The sequence below is a fragment of the Schistocerca gregaria genome, chromosome 1 (genome assembly GCF_023897955.1).
Source record: "Schistocerca gregaria isolate iqSchGreg1 chromosome 1, iqSchGreg1.2, whole genome shotgun sequence".
NCBI lineage: Eukaryota > Metazoa > Arthropoda > Insecta > Orthoptera > Acrididae > Schistocerca > Schistocerca gregaria.
This window is the reverse complement of record NC_064920.1, coordinates 954,078,735-954,095,871: the sequence shown is the minus strand read 5'-3', so window position 1 is coordinate 954,095,871 and position 17,137 is coordinate 954,078,735. Positions and strand designations below refer to the sequence as shown.

Genomic DNA, 17,137 nt, shown 5'->3' with positions numbered 1-17,137 from the left:
TAATATGATAATACAACATCCATCTTACGCACGGTTGTTTGACAGTTAACACTCAATATTTTTAGAAAAGTCAAGTTTTGGCGATTGTAAACGTAAACATTTAATGTACTATTTCAGTTATTTTTTCTTATGTGAATGTGATGGAAGGGAGAGTGATTAACACCTGCGCCTAATGAACTATTCTGTAAGAAAATGCTTGAAAGCTGGAGAAAAGAACATTCCGTGCAAAAATCTCGCGGATCAGAAGACAAATTATTATTTCAACTGATACACATTATGTTGGACTTAATTAAACAGTTTGCCAAAACCTTATCATAAATCTGAGAATGTTGCAAATGTCTCTGCGAGAGGGCTCTTCATCTATCATAATTAAATTGAAAGAGGAAGTGATTGTTGGATCTGACATTCAAAAATCTGTGTTCGATTCCAGCTTTGAATCAAAAATGACTATCAGGGTGAGAGAAGCTTAAGCGTCATTAATGAAAGATGTTATTACGTTACCAGGAAGCAACAGGTATCTACATCATGTTCCCTTTGTGGCAAAGTAACCTCAGAGTTAATGAAGTTAGGTTGTTTGATGAGCATTAAGATTCATTTTGAACTGCCACGTCCATATTTTCTCAAAATACGTGATATTAGTGAGGAACAAGGTGAGCAGATTCATTAAAACACCAAACAGGTGCAACGATGGTATTAGCACCACTGGATTACCAATATAATGAGAGACTTTCTTCACGTAGACTAAAACAGATAACTCATAAGATACAAAGCTGTTTAACATGCGGTAAGGAGAAGAGAGGAAAGGCCTTATAAACCAATGGACCGTTGACTTATGATAAGAATGTCTTATCATGTCAATACTTAAATAAAAGCATTGTTCGTATTAAAACATTAAATTACTTTTCGCACCCATCACATGTGTTTTGCTATTTACTAGTTTGTAAGGAATCTACATCATAAGAAAACTATACCTGACAAAAATTTGATTGAGATCATAATTGGTTCAGAGCCCAAAAACTAAGACATTAAACTATTATCTAACAAAAAATAAATCCTTTTCCTGGCTCTTTGTTATTTGCAGCCGATGTAAATATTTGAAATATTTGCGAAAGAAAGTACAGTTAGCATGTAAATCAGTTTACTTTTTCTTAATGCGTCTGAGCCACAATTGCTTCTCTCCTTCTCGAGTTAGAATTTTGTATTCTTTCCTTCTTCCGACCACTTGGTTCATTGATTTATATCAAGTGCGGTAAAATACGAGTGGATTACGCGCTACAAATTGCCGTTTTTAAACGCCTGTGAGATATAAAAGTATGGGTATAAATCAGGTGTGATAAAACATGGGTGCTTTGCTAGCGATAAACTGCCGTTTTTTAGGGTGAGGAGGAGATAAATGCTTTGAGTGCGTTTAAAGTTGAAAGGGAAATTCGCTTTGTGGAAGTAATTAAACAGCAGGCAAATAATAGCTGACAATGTTATCCAAATTTGAAAGGGCGCTACCGATGTCCTTCCCCTTCCCTGACAATCCGAGCTTGTGTTCCATGTCTAATGACCTCGATGTCCACAGGATGTTAAACCCTCATCTTGAGTGCTTCTTTTGTGTTAAATCTGATTCATCTAATCGATTTTATACAGTGTGTCTCTCTAAAAATCGATAGGCCACAAATATTAATATGCTGTTACAGTTTTTATGTCAGGGCAGTTCATCAGTAGACTTACCTTCTAGTAAGGTCATCCGAAGACCAGTATCAGCTGCAAAGCGATTTAGAAAAGATTTCTGTATGGTGTGTCAGGTGGCAGTTGACTCTAAATAACGAAAAGTGTGAGATGATCCACATGAGTTCCAAAAGAAATCCGTTGGAATTCGATTACTCGATAAATAGTACAATTCTCAAGGCTGTCAATTCAACTAAGTACCTGGGTGTTAAAATTACGAACAACTTCAGTTGGAAGGACCACATAGATAATATTGTCGGGAAGGCGAGCCAAAGGTTGCGTTTCATTGGCAGGACACTTAGAAGATGCAACAAGTCCACTAAAGAGACAGCTTACACTACACTCGTTCGTCCTTTGTTAGAATATTGCTGCGCGGTGTGGGATCCTTACCAGGTGGGATTGACGGATGACATCGAAAGGGTGAAAAAAAGGGCAGCTCGTTTTGTATTATCGCGTTATAGGGGAGAGAGTGTGGCAGATATGATACACGAGTTGGGATGGAAGTCATTACAGCATAGTCGTTTTTTGGCGCGGCGAGACCTTTTTACGAAATTTCAGTCACTAACTTTCTCTTCCGAATGCGAAAATATTTTGTTGAGCCCAACGTGCATAGGTAGGAATGATCATCAAAATAAAATAAGAGAAATCAGAGCTCGAACAGAAAGGTTTAGGTGTTCGTTTTTCCCGCTCGCTGTTCGGGAGTGGAATAGTAGAGAGATAGTATGATTGTGGTTCGATGAACCCTCTGCCAAGCACTTAAATGTGAATTGCAGAGTAGTCATTTAGATGTAGATGTAGAAATATAGAAAGAGTAAGATACTACCATAGATTAAAAACATTTAAACTACTAAATTTTGCTTTGAGCAACATCATTCAACATTGAGAGTCAAAGTACAACTCTACAGTAAATTTTTTACAACTGTATTTACGAAAAAATCTACTGGAAGAAATTTAAATACTGTTAGGTTCATAAATCGTCTGTAAGCTTACCTGGTTATTTGACCATGAAGTTACTCTATGTCAGCGATGTTAACGTAGATCGTCCTAGAAACTTTTTCAATATGAAGGTTTGTGCCTGTTCCTGGCTTAGTCATTCAACTAGGTTTGCACATGCTTTCCACAGAGGGTACCTAAATATAACCAGAAGTATATTTCTACATCCATACATCCAAATATATGCAACCGCTGCACAGAGCATAGCGAAAGGTACTTCGAACCAATCTTGGTGATTGCTTAGTGCAGTGGCGGAACAACGGTATGACATTATACACTGATCCTTGTTTTTCTTTCATATCTCTCATGGCCCCCGACGTGAGATAACATTTTGGCCTAGTAATTGTGGCATATTTTTCCTGTAATCTTATCCATCGTGGCTCTTCTGGAAAAAAAAAACGGTCAGGGTAGCGCAGTGGTTAGCACACTGGACTCGCATTCGAGAGGACGACGGTTCAAACACGTGTCCAGCCACCCTGGTGTACGTTTTCAGTGATTTACCTAAATCGGTTAAGGTAAATGCCGGGATGGTTCCTGCGAAAGGGCACAGCCACTTTCCTTCTCCATTCTTCCCTAATACTAGCTTGTGCTCGTTATACTCGTTGTCGACGGGACGTTGAAGCAACCATCCTTCTTCAAAAATATTCTCACTTAAAATTTGCGGCATTTCTATTACACATTGCCTGACAAAAAGTGTTAAGTACCTAGGAGACATAGTAGCATGCCAGAGTAATATTGTACACGTACATGTCATTGGTTGGTATGTAAAAGATTAGTTGCAATTCTCTGTTACAAGTAGAACAGCTACCAGAGTGCATTTGTGTTGTTCATTTTTAGTATTATTTCCAGGTCTGGTAAGGTGTATAAGGTGTATGAACTGCGTCAGATGTTCCGTTATCACAGGGAAGGGCACGGAGAAGCCCGGTACTTGCATGAAACTGCGTTATCAGCACCTGTCAGAATTTGAAAAGGGTCTAACTATGGCCGGTCGAATCATGTTGTATCCAGATTTGTGAGACTTTTGAATGTGACATGAGCGCATGTTGGACTGCATGTGAATGTGACGTCAGGCATCATAGATCGACAGCGTGTGACCACCACGAAGGAGGATCATGGTGGCACCGTGCACAAAGCACCACGTAACTCCTTCGCACCTGCGCCTGCGATCCGAGTACAGGTAAAGGACTCCCTGCAACACTCTGTGTCATCTCGCACTTTTGGTCGGAGACCAGTAGCAGCCGGACTTAGGAATTACCGTTAACGCCGCGATAAAAACGTCTGCGTTCGGAGTGGCGCCGTCGAGAAGCACTTGTTCAGCGACGAGTCGCGCTTCTGCACTGTCCCGGATGACCATCGTCTGCGGTATGGCAATGCCCAGGAAGTAGATCCCATTCTTCTAACATTTTGGCGAAGCACAGCGACGCTGCTCGTGGCATCATGGTATGGGAGCCACCAGGTTTGATTTCAAGGCACGATTGGTAAGGATTGACGGAATTCTGAGGAACAACGGTTCTCACGGACGTTCTGCGTCCTCACGTGTTATCTCTCGTGCGACGGTATAGTGTAGTCATTGTTCAACAGGACAGTGCTCTTTCACACATGGTCTATATGAACTGTCTGCCTGTAACTGAGGTGCTTCATGGCCTGCAAAATCGCCAGATATGTCACCAATACAATATGTATACAACAAGCACGTACATCTAATCAGTCCTAGTGTAAGTTTCCAGGATACCAAAGACTGGGTATAGGTATTGTGGGTCAGCTCGCCTCAACGGTTTATGACACCGTCCCAATCGGAATCGGTGCGTGTATCCCGGCCAGTGAGGGAGTAACATCACAGTGATAAGTGGGCTTGTACTGCCATTTTCTTTTGTTGTAAATTTGACTCGATATTGTAATCACTGAAGTAACGTCACATACCCTCTCGACCCGTGAAGCTTCATTTCATTTCATGTCTGCCCACGTAGCTGAGTGGTAAGCGCGACAGAATGTGAATCCTAAGGCTCCGGGCTCGATTCCTGGCTCTGTCGGAGATTTTCTCCGCTCAGGGACTGGGTGTTGTGTTGTTCTAATCATCATTATTTCATCCCCATCGACGTGCTAGTCGCCGAAGTGGGATCAACTCGAAAGATTTGCACCCGGCGAACGGTCTACCCGACGGAATGTCCTAGTCACACGACATTTCATTTCGTCCTTCCCACCTGGGTGCTCCAAATTTCTTGAAGTATGGATTACATCGACCGATTGTGATCCTAGAAGCCGTCGTAGAGTTCTCTGGATTCCTTCGGTCATGCCTGCTTGATAAGAGCTCCAACCGTCGGAACAGAACTCTCGAACCATAAGCCTTACAATAAATGTAAGGCATTCATTCACTTTCGATGATATAGATTTTGTGTATTCTACTATTTCATAGCATTGGCAACGCACCCTAAATAATTAAACGATTTGATAAGTTCTGCTGCTAACTGTGTAATCGGCTATAATTTAATCCTTCTTTTAGTTATGGACGTTATTTTGAATTTATCGGCGAGGATCGTGCAATAAGTAAATTTTTTTACAGCAAAACCACGGTCCGCTGTCGATATCTGCCAGAAGTTAACATCAGTCTACGGGGAAGCCTGTATGATTATTCAAATGATTCGGCGTTTGAGTGTGCAGTTTGTAGAATGATGCGAAGGTGTACGAACAGCACACCGAGAGGCCCACTACAGTAACAGGTGATGATGCCGTTATTGCAGTTTCCAATACTGTGGAGGAAGACGGTCGCTTTACCACTGACAACATCCTAATACAGCTGTCTCCTGGGGCTGCAGCTGGGCGCTCAGCCATCGCAAATATCCTGACAGACCATCTTCACTACCGCAAAGATGTATGCCACGTTTACTGAACGGTAGCCACGAACAGCAACTTATGTATTCGGCCACAATGTTTCAGGAAATGCATCGGAAAGAGGGAGACCTGCCCTTCAAACGGCTTGTCACTGAGGATGAATCCTGGATCCATTATTCGACCCCTCACACGAAACGTCAGAAGATGATGTGGAATAATCCTGGCGAAAGTGCCCCAAAAATGGCAAACGTCCCAGATTCTTCGGGGAACGTTATTGCAACCATTTTTTGGGACTTTCAGGAGGTGTTACTCGTTCACTACATGTCTCACAGCACCATAATTACGTCCTGCACTTTCGTTTCGCGAAACTCTCTTTCTTCCTGACAATGCTCGTCCTCATACAGCTCAAGTGACCCAAACGGACTTTGGAAGTCTCAACTGGGAAGTGCCCTCGCATGCTCCACATTCACTACATCATGCCTTCAGTTCAACGGCCATCTTGGAGCTGAGTGCTTAAACACCGATAATGAAGATACATCAACAGTGAACATCTGGTTATGATTACAGGAACCGACCTGCTACGACACTGCTTCGCAAAACATTTTTCACGTTACCAAAATTGCTTAGAAAAACATGGCAACTGTGTAGAAAAATAACTGAAACATTGAACAATGTCAATAAAATTATTTCAACATGATTAACTGTGTGTTAAGTTTTTTTTTTATACAAACTAAAGAAGTTACTTATTGGACGCCCCTCATACATTCAAATAAAGCTGTCATTCATTACAAGTTTTGATTTGCCGTGTTTACACATTTTTGTACTTTTTAGAGTATAGGAAGACCGATAAGTGCTGACGATGTAACAGTACTCCATCTGTTGTCAGTTCAAGCAAACTCATGCTTATCTGCCTCCGCTAGGTGGCATCACAGTCGTTTTCCGTAGCGCTCAGTCCAAACGGTTCTGCATAGTTCTCAAGGAACTACAATCAGCCCATAAATCATTATACATAGCAAAAAGGTGTTACGTGAGCCTCTGCTAGCGTCTGCTGTATGGTTGCTTTAACAATAATTCATGCTGAAGAAACTAGTGACGTTAGTAGGTCTAATCATATGTAGAACTAAAGCAAACATTTAGTAAATGGTAAACATTCATAGTGTTTTCTTAGGCAACAGAGAAAGATATTTCAGATTCTGGAAAACTGATTCAATTAAGAGACATTGCACTATGGAAATAAATTGTAGAACCCATATTAGTGTTTATACGAATCGCTAGTTACAACCAAAGTATCTTATTTGAGTGTTGACAAATGTCCCGTAAGTCAGAATAATACATTAAAACAGAAATGTTGAGAACCGTGGTTGAAATAAACCGTATAACATATGTAGGTTACTGCATTATATTGTGCGAAAGTGGATCTAATTATTTTCTCAAGGGATCCGTAAGTAACTGCAATTTTTCAATATGCGGCAATGAATTCTGTGTAACTAAAGAAAATTTTTGAACATGATGAGAACCAGAGGCGATTTATCTGTGAAGCACAAGGACACATATTGCACACACTGTGGGCCCTGCACCATCAGACTCCTGCGTTTCAAATAACATTAACCATAAGTTTTTAATCAAAGGTATTAATGCTGTTTAAAATTACTTGTGCAACATTTTGCATATCTGAAACCACTCGAGATAACAGACCACATATATAATATTGTGTGTAATGTTGAAAGTTTGAAAAACACATTCGAATTAATTTTATTTAATGAAACCACATATTACTTGTTACAAACTGGAACATGAGTTTTATTTACGTATTCGGTTCAACTACGCTCTACTGTGCCGTGTTACAATATTTTGCCACAATATTTTGGACAGACATTACTTGTTTTACAACAGTAGCCCGACCGGGCTGGGCGAGTGGTTCTAGGCCCTACAGTCTGGAACCGCACTACCGCTACGGTCGCACGTTCGAGTCCTGCCTCGGGCATGGATGTGTGTGTGATGTCCTTAGGTTAGTTAGATTTAAGTAGCTCTAAGTTCTAGGAGACTGATGACCTTAGACGTTAAGTCCCATAGTTCTCAGAGCCATTTGAACCATTTCTACATCAGTAACACAGCTAATCTAAATCGTCTCTTGGTATTCCCTCGCACGAAACGATACAAGCTGGCAAATGAATCGGACAAAAAGAAAACCCCCAAAATCTGACAGCTTTTCCTTTGAATTTAGGTTAGCGACAATCTCCATCGCCGGCCGGCGTGGCCGAGCGGGTCTAGGCGCTGTAGTCTGGAACCGCGCGACCGCTACGGTCACAGGTTCGAATCCTGCCCCGGGGATGGATGTGTGTGATGTGCTTAGGTTAGTTATGTTTAAGTAGTTCTAGGGGACTTATGACCTCAGCAGTTGAGTCCCATAGTGCTGAGAGCCATCTGAACCATTTTTTAACAATCTAGATCACCTACGCTTGCTTTGAGATATTTTCTATTGTAACGGCGCAAGCTAGACGAAAGAGGGCTCGTTGCCACAAGCGGCCAGCCACTTTCTGCATTACGCTGGCGCAGCATTGCACCTTGGCGCCCGATTACGTACTGCAGGCCTTTTGTCCGCTGGAGACAAGCTGGTTACCGAAACCAAGGAAAGGTCGGCACCCAGCGTGCCCAAGTTTCCTTGTTTTCGGTAACCAGCTAGTATTATATTTGCAGGAGTCACACCACACCAAACTCACCTCTACGCATAAAAGTATTGGCCATCTGGTGAAGCTGGTCATTGAACTGGCGAGTCACCGGGGCAGTGAAGCGGTAGTGCCGTTCTCAACCTTGAGGCGGCTATCATTCCATCGTTATACTGAAAGGAGTGCCTGCCTGGGAGTCCAGCCACTGCATTCATGGGCCGAGGTTCGAATTCAGGCCCTCACAGCCACTGAGCCACTGGGCATCCACCAGTTTTTTTTTTTTTTTTTTTGTCATCAGTCTACTGACTGGTTTGATGCGGCCCGCCACGAATTCCTTTCCTGTGCTAACCTCTTCATCTCAGAGTAGCACTTGCAACCTACGTCCTCAATTATTTGCTTGATGTATTCCAATCTCTGTCTTCCTCTACAGTTTTTGCCCTCTACAGCTCCCTCTAGTACCTTGGAAGTCTTTTCCTCATGTCTTAGCAGATGTCCTATCATCCTGTCCCTTCTCCTTATCAGTGTTTTCCACATATTCCTTTCCTCTCCGATTCTGCGTAGAACCTCCTCATTCCTTACCTTATCAGTCCACCTAATTTTCAACATTCGTCTATAGCACCACATCTCAAATGCTTCGATTCTATTCTGTCCCGGTTTCCCCACAGTCCATGTTTCACTACCATACAATGCTGTACTTCAGACATACATCCTCAGAAATTTCTTCCTCAAATTAAGGCCGGTATTTGATATTAGTAGATTTCTCTTGGCCAGAAATGCCTTTTTTGCCATAGCGAGTCTGCTTTTGATGTCCTCCTTGCTCCGTCCGTCATTGGTTATTTGACTGCCTAGGTAGCAGAATTCCTGAACTTCATTGACTTCGTGACCGTCAATCCTGATGTTAAGTTTCACGCTTTTCTCATTTCTACTACTTCTCATTACCGTCGTCTTTCTCCGATTTACCCTCACACCATACCGTGTACTCATTAGACTATTCATTCCGTTCAGCAGATCATTTTATTCTTCTTCACTTTCACTCAGGATAGCTATGTCATCAGCGAATCGTATCATTGATATCCTTTCACCTTGTATTTTAATTCCACTCCTGAACCTTTCTTTTATTTCCATCATTGCTTCCTCGATGTACAGATTGAAGAGTAGGGGCGAAAGGCTACAGACTTGTCTTACACCATTCTTAATACGAGCACTTCGTTCTTGATCGTGCACTCTTATTATTCCCTCTTGGTTGTTGTACATATTGTATATGACCCGTCTCCCCCTATAGCTTACCCCTACTTTTTCCAGAATCTTGAACAGCTTGCACCATTTTATATTGTCGAACGCTTTTTCTTTAGCCTTGCTTCCATTATTAGCCGTAACCACAGATTTGCCTCTCTCGTGCCTTTACTTTTCCTAAAGCCGAACTGATCGTCACCTAGCGCATTCTCAATTTTCTTTTCCATTCTTCTGTATATTATTCTTGTAAGCAGCTTCGATGCATGATATGTTAAGCTGATTGTGCGATAATTCTCGCACTTGTCAGCTCTTGCCGTCTTCGGAATTGTGTGGATGATGCTATTCCGAAAGTCAGATGGTATGTCGCCAGACTAATATATTCTACACACCAACGTGAATAGTCGTTTTGTTGCATCTTCCCCTAATGATTTTAGAAATTCTGATGGAATGTTATCTATCCCTTCTGCCTTATTTGACCGTAAGTCCTCCAAAGCTCTTTTAAATTCCGATTCTAATACTGGATCCCCTATCTCTTCTAAATCGACTCCTGTTTCTTCTTCTATCACATTAGACAAATCTTCACCCTCATAGAGGCTTTCAATGTATTCTTTCTACCTATCTGCTCTCTCCTCTGCTATTAACAGTGGAATTCCCGTTGCACTCTTAATGTTACCACCGTTGCTTTTTATGTCACCAAAGGTTGTTTTGACTTTCCTGTATGCTGAGTCTGTCCTTCCGACAATCATATCTTTTTCGATGTCTTCACATTTTTCCTGCAGCCATTTCGTCTTAGCTTCCCTGAACTTCCTATTTATTTCATTCCTCAGCGACTTGTATTTCTGTATTCCTGATTTTCCCGGAACATGTTTGTACTTCCTCCTTTCATCAATTAACTGAAGTATTTCTTCTGTTACCCATGGTTTCTTCGCAGCTACCTTCTTTGTACCTATGTTTTCCTTCCCAACTTATGTGATGGCCCTTTTTAGAGACGTCCATTCCTCTTCAACTGTGTTGCCTACTGCGCTATTCCTTATTGCTGTATCTATAGCGTTAGAGAGCTTCAAACGTATCTCGTCATTCCTTAGAACTTCCGTATCCCACTTCTTATCGAATTGGTTCTTCCTGACTAGTGTCTTGGACTTCAGCCTACTCTTCATCACTACTATATTGTGATCTGAGTCTATAACGGCTCCTGGGTACGCCTTACAATCCAATATCTGATTTCGGAATCCACCAGTAACAGACGCCAATAGGCAGTCGCAGGTTCTGGAGTTCGTACCCGGATTTCTATCCCGTCTACATTGCACCGATTCCCAGCCATCCATTTTCACCTACAGCTGGGAGCCAACACTACCAACACAGTATGCCAATGTCGCAAGGTCCGTGCACTGATGTGCTGATACAGAGAGAATTACTGATACTGATATGCTTCTGAGTCACCCTGAACCACTAATCTCTGACAGTCAAAACCTGCAACCATTTACATTTTGTTCCTTTCACACATTTTGAGATCAGGAAGAGTGCATTTTTATGTTAGGATTTTCTACAACATTACGATGGATTTCTGTAAAGGTGTCAAGCAGGCATTAATTTTTAACTAATTCAGAGAAGTCTGTGTTGTCAATTTATGCTGCTGCGTGATGCAGTGTTAAATATCCACATTCTGCCACCAAGCACAAATTAGATACGGCTTCCCTCACAACAAGTGTCATGGAACTATGGGCTGTGTGGGGAAATTTTGTACTGTCCGAAACTTTGTATAAGTTTACTATATTATGGATTTTACTTTTAACCTGATCAGTAATAATTTACATCAATTTCGAGACAGACTGCAACGACGGGTAACTCGTAAGATTTCTGTTCCTTTCGAGTTTTCGTTAACAGTTCATTATGTACTGTTTCTGTGACCATTTATAAACAGCACACCTATCATGGTAATATCTTTCTTACAAACGCAATTATGTGACACCTTGTAATAGGTCCATAGCGGCACCTTACCTCAACTTCTCGACACCAGCAATATTCTACAGTGTTTCTGTAAAGTTTTTAACTTATTTCAGAGACAACATTCAGATTTGATTTCATTAGTGTAGAGGTACTTTGATCCATCGATATGTTTACATTGCAATGATATTATTCTGATGTGTATTCTTTCTTTTGTCACTATGATCATTGACGTACTTGTAACTCTGATTCTTGGGCGTGTAAGCGGTTATTAGAAAAAGTCAAGTCTTGGTCGTCATGTTGAAAAGACGCAAATTGTAGTCAGTTTATAAAATGTGAACTTTAACAGTGAGGAAGATATTTTCAAGTATGTTTTATATTGTGAAGTGATGTTTTGTGAGTTACGTGATATTGCAACAAAAGTAATAAAAAAGAAGTATAACTTAAATTCGTAGTCCTGATTACTTTTTTTTTACGTCGCCATTGTGCTAACTTGCAAAAGTTTAATCTTCACGAATGTTTTATGAAGCACGTCTATAGAACTTCTGAATATCGCAGAATAACATCTAGGCCTCTTTGCATCCGAGCTTGGAATCATCACCAACTAGTTCTTCGACGATTGAGCCATGAGTTCAAAACGAGACTAGCGTGGAAAATACGAAAAGATGAATGCCTAGTTTATCCATTATTTCATGAAATGACTTTATTAACTGTGCTCTAATGACACCTGTCACATAATATAATTTTCTTGTTGCCCGAAAATACAGTATTTACTAGCGTGAGCAACACCACAATCATAATTGATTTTTGATCTTTGTTGTGGTAGGGTTGTTAGAACCGGTTTGCAGAGAGAAAACGTAGCAAGCAGAACTTAAGTTGTTCACTACGACTACAATAAAATGAATACGTTAACAAGACATTAGGAAAGAATTCGCATAGCCATGATGTCACAGAAAGGACCAAAAAAAGGATTGAACCCGCCTTAAAAAAGTATAAGGTGCTACTCGATAGCTGATTTAGGAATAAACTGAATAGTTAAGGAAGGTGCTACATTCTCAGGTTTTCCTAGGCCATCGTGCAATGTTGAGTCTTAAGCGTAAAACCTCGCCACTGGTCGGCGCCCCTTGTCTGAGTCATTGATTTAAGGCACCAATACAATCGGTCGCCCCTTAGAACACTACCTTTGACCATTTACTACACGATGTTCACTCTGTTTATCAAAGTTATTTCTCGCGGAAAGTCAGATTATAATAATAAACTATTTTAAGCTTGCCAATGCTAGGGCAGAGACATGCACATGATGCGCTCCACCACGATGACCTGGTCACACAACTCCTGACGTCAGGCAGCCGATGGCGTGTCGCCAGTGCCTGGGGGCTGGTGACCTCTGTATGGCGAAGGAACTCTCGAAGAACATGACAGAGCCACGAGCTCTTCCACGGAAATGTTTCTGGAAGTTTTTGCTATTACTCGTGGGTTACAATGAAGCAAATTATCTTTCAGATTCCACCTGGCTGATACCTTCAGCAGACAGCCGAAATGGAATTTAAACCAAGAGGAAGTACTAGTAGACTGCAACTCATGAGTTCGTGTAAACACTGCGCGATATTTTCTACTGTACCTCTAGAAGATACAGCACTATAACAGCTCGAGCGTAAGATAACTTTTCCTTCTGAAACTTCCACACCCTACAAAAATGGTTCAAACGGCTCTGAGCGCTATGGGACTTAACATCTGAGGTCATCAGTCCCCTAGAACGTAGAACTACTTAAACCTATCCTAAGGACATCACACACGTCCATGTCTAAGGCAGGATTCGAACCTGCGACCGTAGAGATTTCGCGCGGTTCCGAACTGTAGTGCCTAGAACCGCTCGGCCACTCCGGTCGACCCATCCTACAGTATTACCAGATCGTGCAGATGACCAAACCCGGAATTCTTAGGCGCGGCCGTTTTATCGGCGCCTTTAGTGAACGTCTTTGTCTTAGGAATGAAAACGTGGTCCAGGTTTCAAGTGTGTGAATGAATCATCAGCCACTAATTATAAAATCTAATGTTAAATTCATTTGTTAAACTTTCGTCACCTTACTTATTGCAGGATTCGATATCGGTGAAGTATGGAATATGACAGGTGAAGAGACAGATTACAAAATATTAATGTATTTTATTGGCGAGTAGTGAAAAAATGGTTCAAATGGCTCTCAGCACTGTAGGACTTAACATCTGAGGTCATCAGTCCCCTAGAACTTAGAACTACTTGAACCTAACTAACCTAAGGACATCACACACATCCATGCCCGAGGCAAGATTCGAACCTATGACCGTAGCAGTCGCGCGGTTCCGGGCTGAAGCGCCTAGAAGCACTCGGCCACAGCGGCCGGCGAGTAGTGAAAGTAAAAACTAAATATTTTCAAATATAATATATTCATATTTTATATATTAATATATACTTAAAGTTTAATATATAGTTAAATGTTTGCCCAGCGCGTGTACGCGCGACGTAGAACATTACAGTTGACAGTAATTACGCTGCAGAAATTGAACGTCTTTTGACATGCTAAGGAAAACTGAGTGTGAAATTAATTTTAAATATAAATAATCATCTGCTGAACACCTTAATTTTACATAAAGGGGGTTAATAAGACGCATATTTAAAAAGTGCTAAAAAAAGGTAATGAAACAGTCAGGACAGCGGTACTTATGAAAAGACGTAAAGGAAAATTGCTTTTCCTCTCAAAGTAGAAGTGGATGACAAATGACTGTAAGACTAGACAAAGACAAGAATATGTAGCAGCTGTTACTGACGATGTTGCACGAGAATTTATTAGGCACGCAGAGCTCAATACACTAACATAACAATGAATACGATGGTAAGAAGCCGAAGTGGAATGTTTTAAAATCTATAGCAATCATCGTAGGAGTATAGCAATTACATTTATACCTTTATAGTTTTACTTGTCTCTGTTATTTAACATACATTATACTACATAAAGGTAATATGTTTTATTTCGTTGTAGTCAATTACTTTCAGCTCAGAGATTCTTTCATTAATGGTTGAACTGTATCTCCAAAGTGGGCGTCAAACGTTTGGCTGCCGTTTGTTTTACTTCCATTGGGGTTTGTTATCTAGATTAGACACTTTCTCAATAACACATTTCTTGACAAATCACGATCCAAAATGTTCTCAAGAATTATCCACGCGCTTTTGTATGAGGAAACTATCCTGCATCATATCCTTTCCCAACTAAATTATAACGGACCACTGCAGACTCCTCCAGACCGCAAAAACCACATATATATTTCCGTTACATCAAATATTGCATAGCTTTCTGTTTTTCTTACCTTTCCTACTCTTTACTGTGACTGTTCAGTTCCTGGGCAGTATATTTGAAAAGCTACAGAAACAAACTGGTGTCACCATATTTACTACTAAAACATAGCACTTACATTAAGAGGACATTAACAAGCACGTAAGTGTATCAGTACTGAATAATAGAATCACGTCTTTATCAAGTATACCTAAACTTAATTCCGTACTACTTTCCTTCAATTTTGCTACTACGTGCGGGAAAAGAAAGGAAATTTCTTTCACTGATATTCCATTTAGACCCTGAGTGCAGAGAAACGTATGTCCCGACACTGGGTTAACAAGAAGGAAGCTGTTGTTATTTTTGGTTCAAGCGTGTGTAGTGGAAATTGCCATGTTGACGTTTGTCTGTGATCGCATAAGCTCTACACAAAGCTAGATACGGAAAGTGAGATGTCACTTCACTGCAGGATATCTGCTGTCACTTTGCTGGACGATTCCGGATATTACCGCCTTAGATGCACATGTGCTAGTGTTAGTCACAATTACACTGTGTTGTATTATTAAGTTTCGAAATATTTGTGTTGCAACCGTAAGATTGTAAACATCTCTGTTTACGTGGATAATGTCTTCGCTATCACAGTACGAGACCGCTGCTGAAACAACACTGTCTCATCTGCTATCTGTCAGAGAAGTGACTTATCGAGACAATAGAAGAGCCACGAGGAAAATAATTGTCTGGGGACACGTAGTTGCATGTAACTGCATTTGGAAGCTGCTGTAACGGTTTCACAAAGCTACCACCGCTAAGTCAGTCTAAGTGAGGAAGCAAAGTGTCTTACCATGCAATTCCGCTCGTGTTTAAGTGAATTCTTGATTGCTTTTGGATTTGCTAATTACTTATTTTTCACATATGTTAGATCTCAATGGTAAATAATTCTTGATCAATATTTCTTTCAAATCTTGGTATGTGCTCACTGGACAACAGTTTTTGAAAATATTTCTTAATTACACTTTTATGAAGTTATGTTGCACTCTCTTAATCTGTTTTCCCGACCAGAAAGGAGATTTATACAAGTTCTAAAGAGAATCACAAAAGTATAATTTAAGGGCAACGTAAATTGGACAAACATTGTTGGGTATTGTAGTCAAATGAATATTTATTGTCAAAGATCTCATGTGAGTACATAATAGTATAAGAAATCAGATCTACAGGTTTCGTGTAAGAACGTCGTGTCGACGATCTAGATTTCGCTGTTAGTTGCAGCTAACAACTTGTCGTTAGGACCAATCTGTGGTCAGTCCGAAATTTTAACGTACAAAGGAACACTCTCACGTTTTCACAGCGACGATGAAACCGGAGAATGAGGGCATGGCTTTGTCTTGCGAATGTGTGGAGAATGATGAAGTGGAGCAGGCTGCGTCCAGTCTTGCTGACGAGGGCGACGGGATCCAGCCAGAAGCTTCCAGTCTCGGTGATGGGGACGAAATCGAGGAGCTGGAAGACCCGTCATTTGCCGTTGGCGGAGTAGTCCTCTCTGCAGTAGCCTTGAACAGCGTCGGTGTGACGTGGAATCTTCTAGAAGTCAGCATCGTGGCAAGCGCTCCCTGCAAATTCAAATATAATTCTTGGTGAGGTTGAAGAAACGCATCACTTCCTAAGAAGCGACGACAAAGAAAACTTCGGATTTAGGTCATCGGTAGCCATATGCTCATGACTAACAACAGTTTCAATAAGTAACACTACATAAACGAACAAGTCGGATTAGTAAAAATCTACATCAAATTACGTTTTTGTTTGTCGACGAGTCGAGAAACTGCTTTCCGCGGATGACTGCCCTGTTAGAGGCAGACGCGATATTGTTTAGGCCACCACACATGGCGTTCGCGGTGACGGGTTGTCGCTTCGTACGACTGAGATTCTATAGCCGCGAATCGGCAGGTGAACTGATTGTCCTGATTCTAACGTCGTCTTTTATACGCATTGTTTCACGCTCTCTTATTTTTATCGGTGTGGCACACACATGACTCCGGGCCAACGTTGCGTAAGAGAAATTTCCGCACTCTATCTTTAAGCGGTAATTGCTTTAGTATCAGCGACACCTCTTAACTGACTATCAGCTCCATGTTCTTGTCACGTTATCTGCTCCTACTATCTTTGATTTCAGATTGTGCTTTAAAGTGACGTGTCACGCGTGATAGTCTTGGACGATGGGATCACACAGTACTGTGCATTGGTTTCACAATACATTAAGGCGCTGTTAGTTCGACAACTTTTGAGGTGAAAGTTACCGGTAGATTAAACCAAATTCTGAACTGCAACTCAAAACCGGGACCTTGGCATTTCACGATAAATGTTCTACCGACAGACTTATGCAGTCAAAACTCACTATCACTTTGTAGTTTCACTGCAGTCCGACCCGTTTTCGTCCTGAATAGCTCAACCCTG

At 41.2% G+C, this 17,137-nt stretch overlaps 1 long non-coding RNA gene across 1 annotated transcript; it reads right to left on the bottom strand.

The window, feature by feature from the left end:
• Positions 1-15,820: 15,820 nt before the first annotated feature.
• LOC126309999 (uncharacterized) lies at positions 15,821-16,636 on the bottom strand. The gene is made up of 2 exons (XR_007554358.1): positions 16,479-16,636; positions 15,821-16,296 (listed from the first exon to the last, which is right to left on the bottom strand). It is a non-coding gene; the product is annotated as an uncharacterized LOC126309999 (long non-coding RNA).
• Positions 16,637-17,137: the final 501 nt, after the last annotated feature.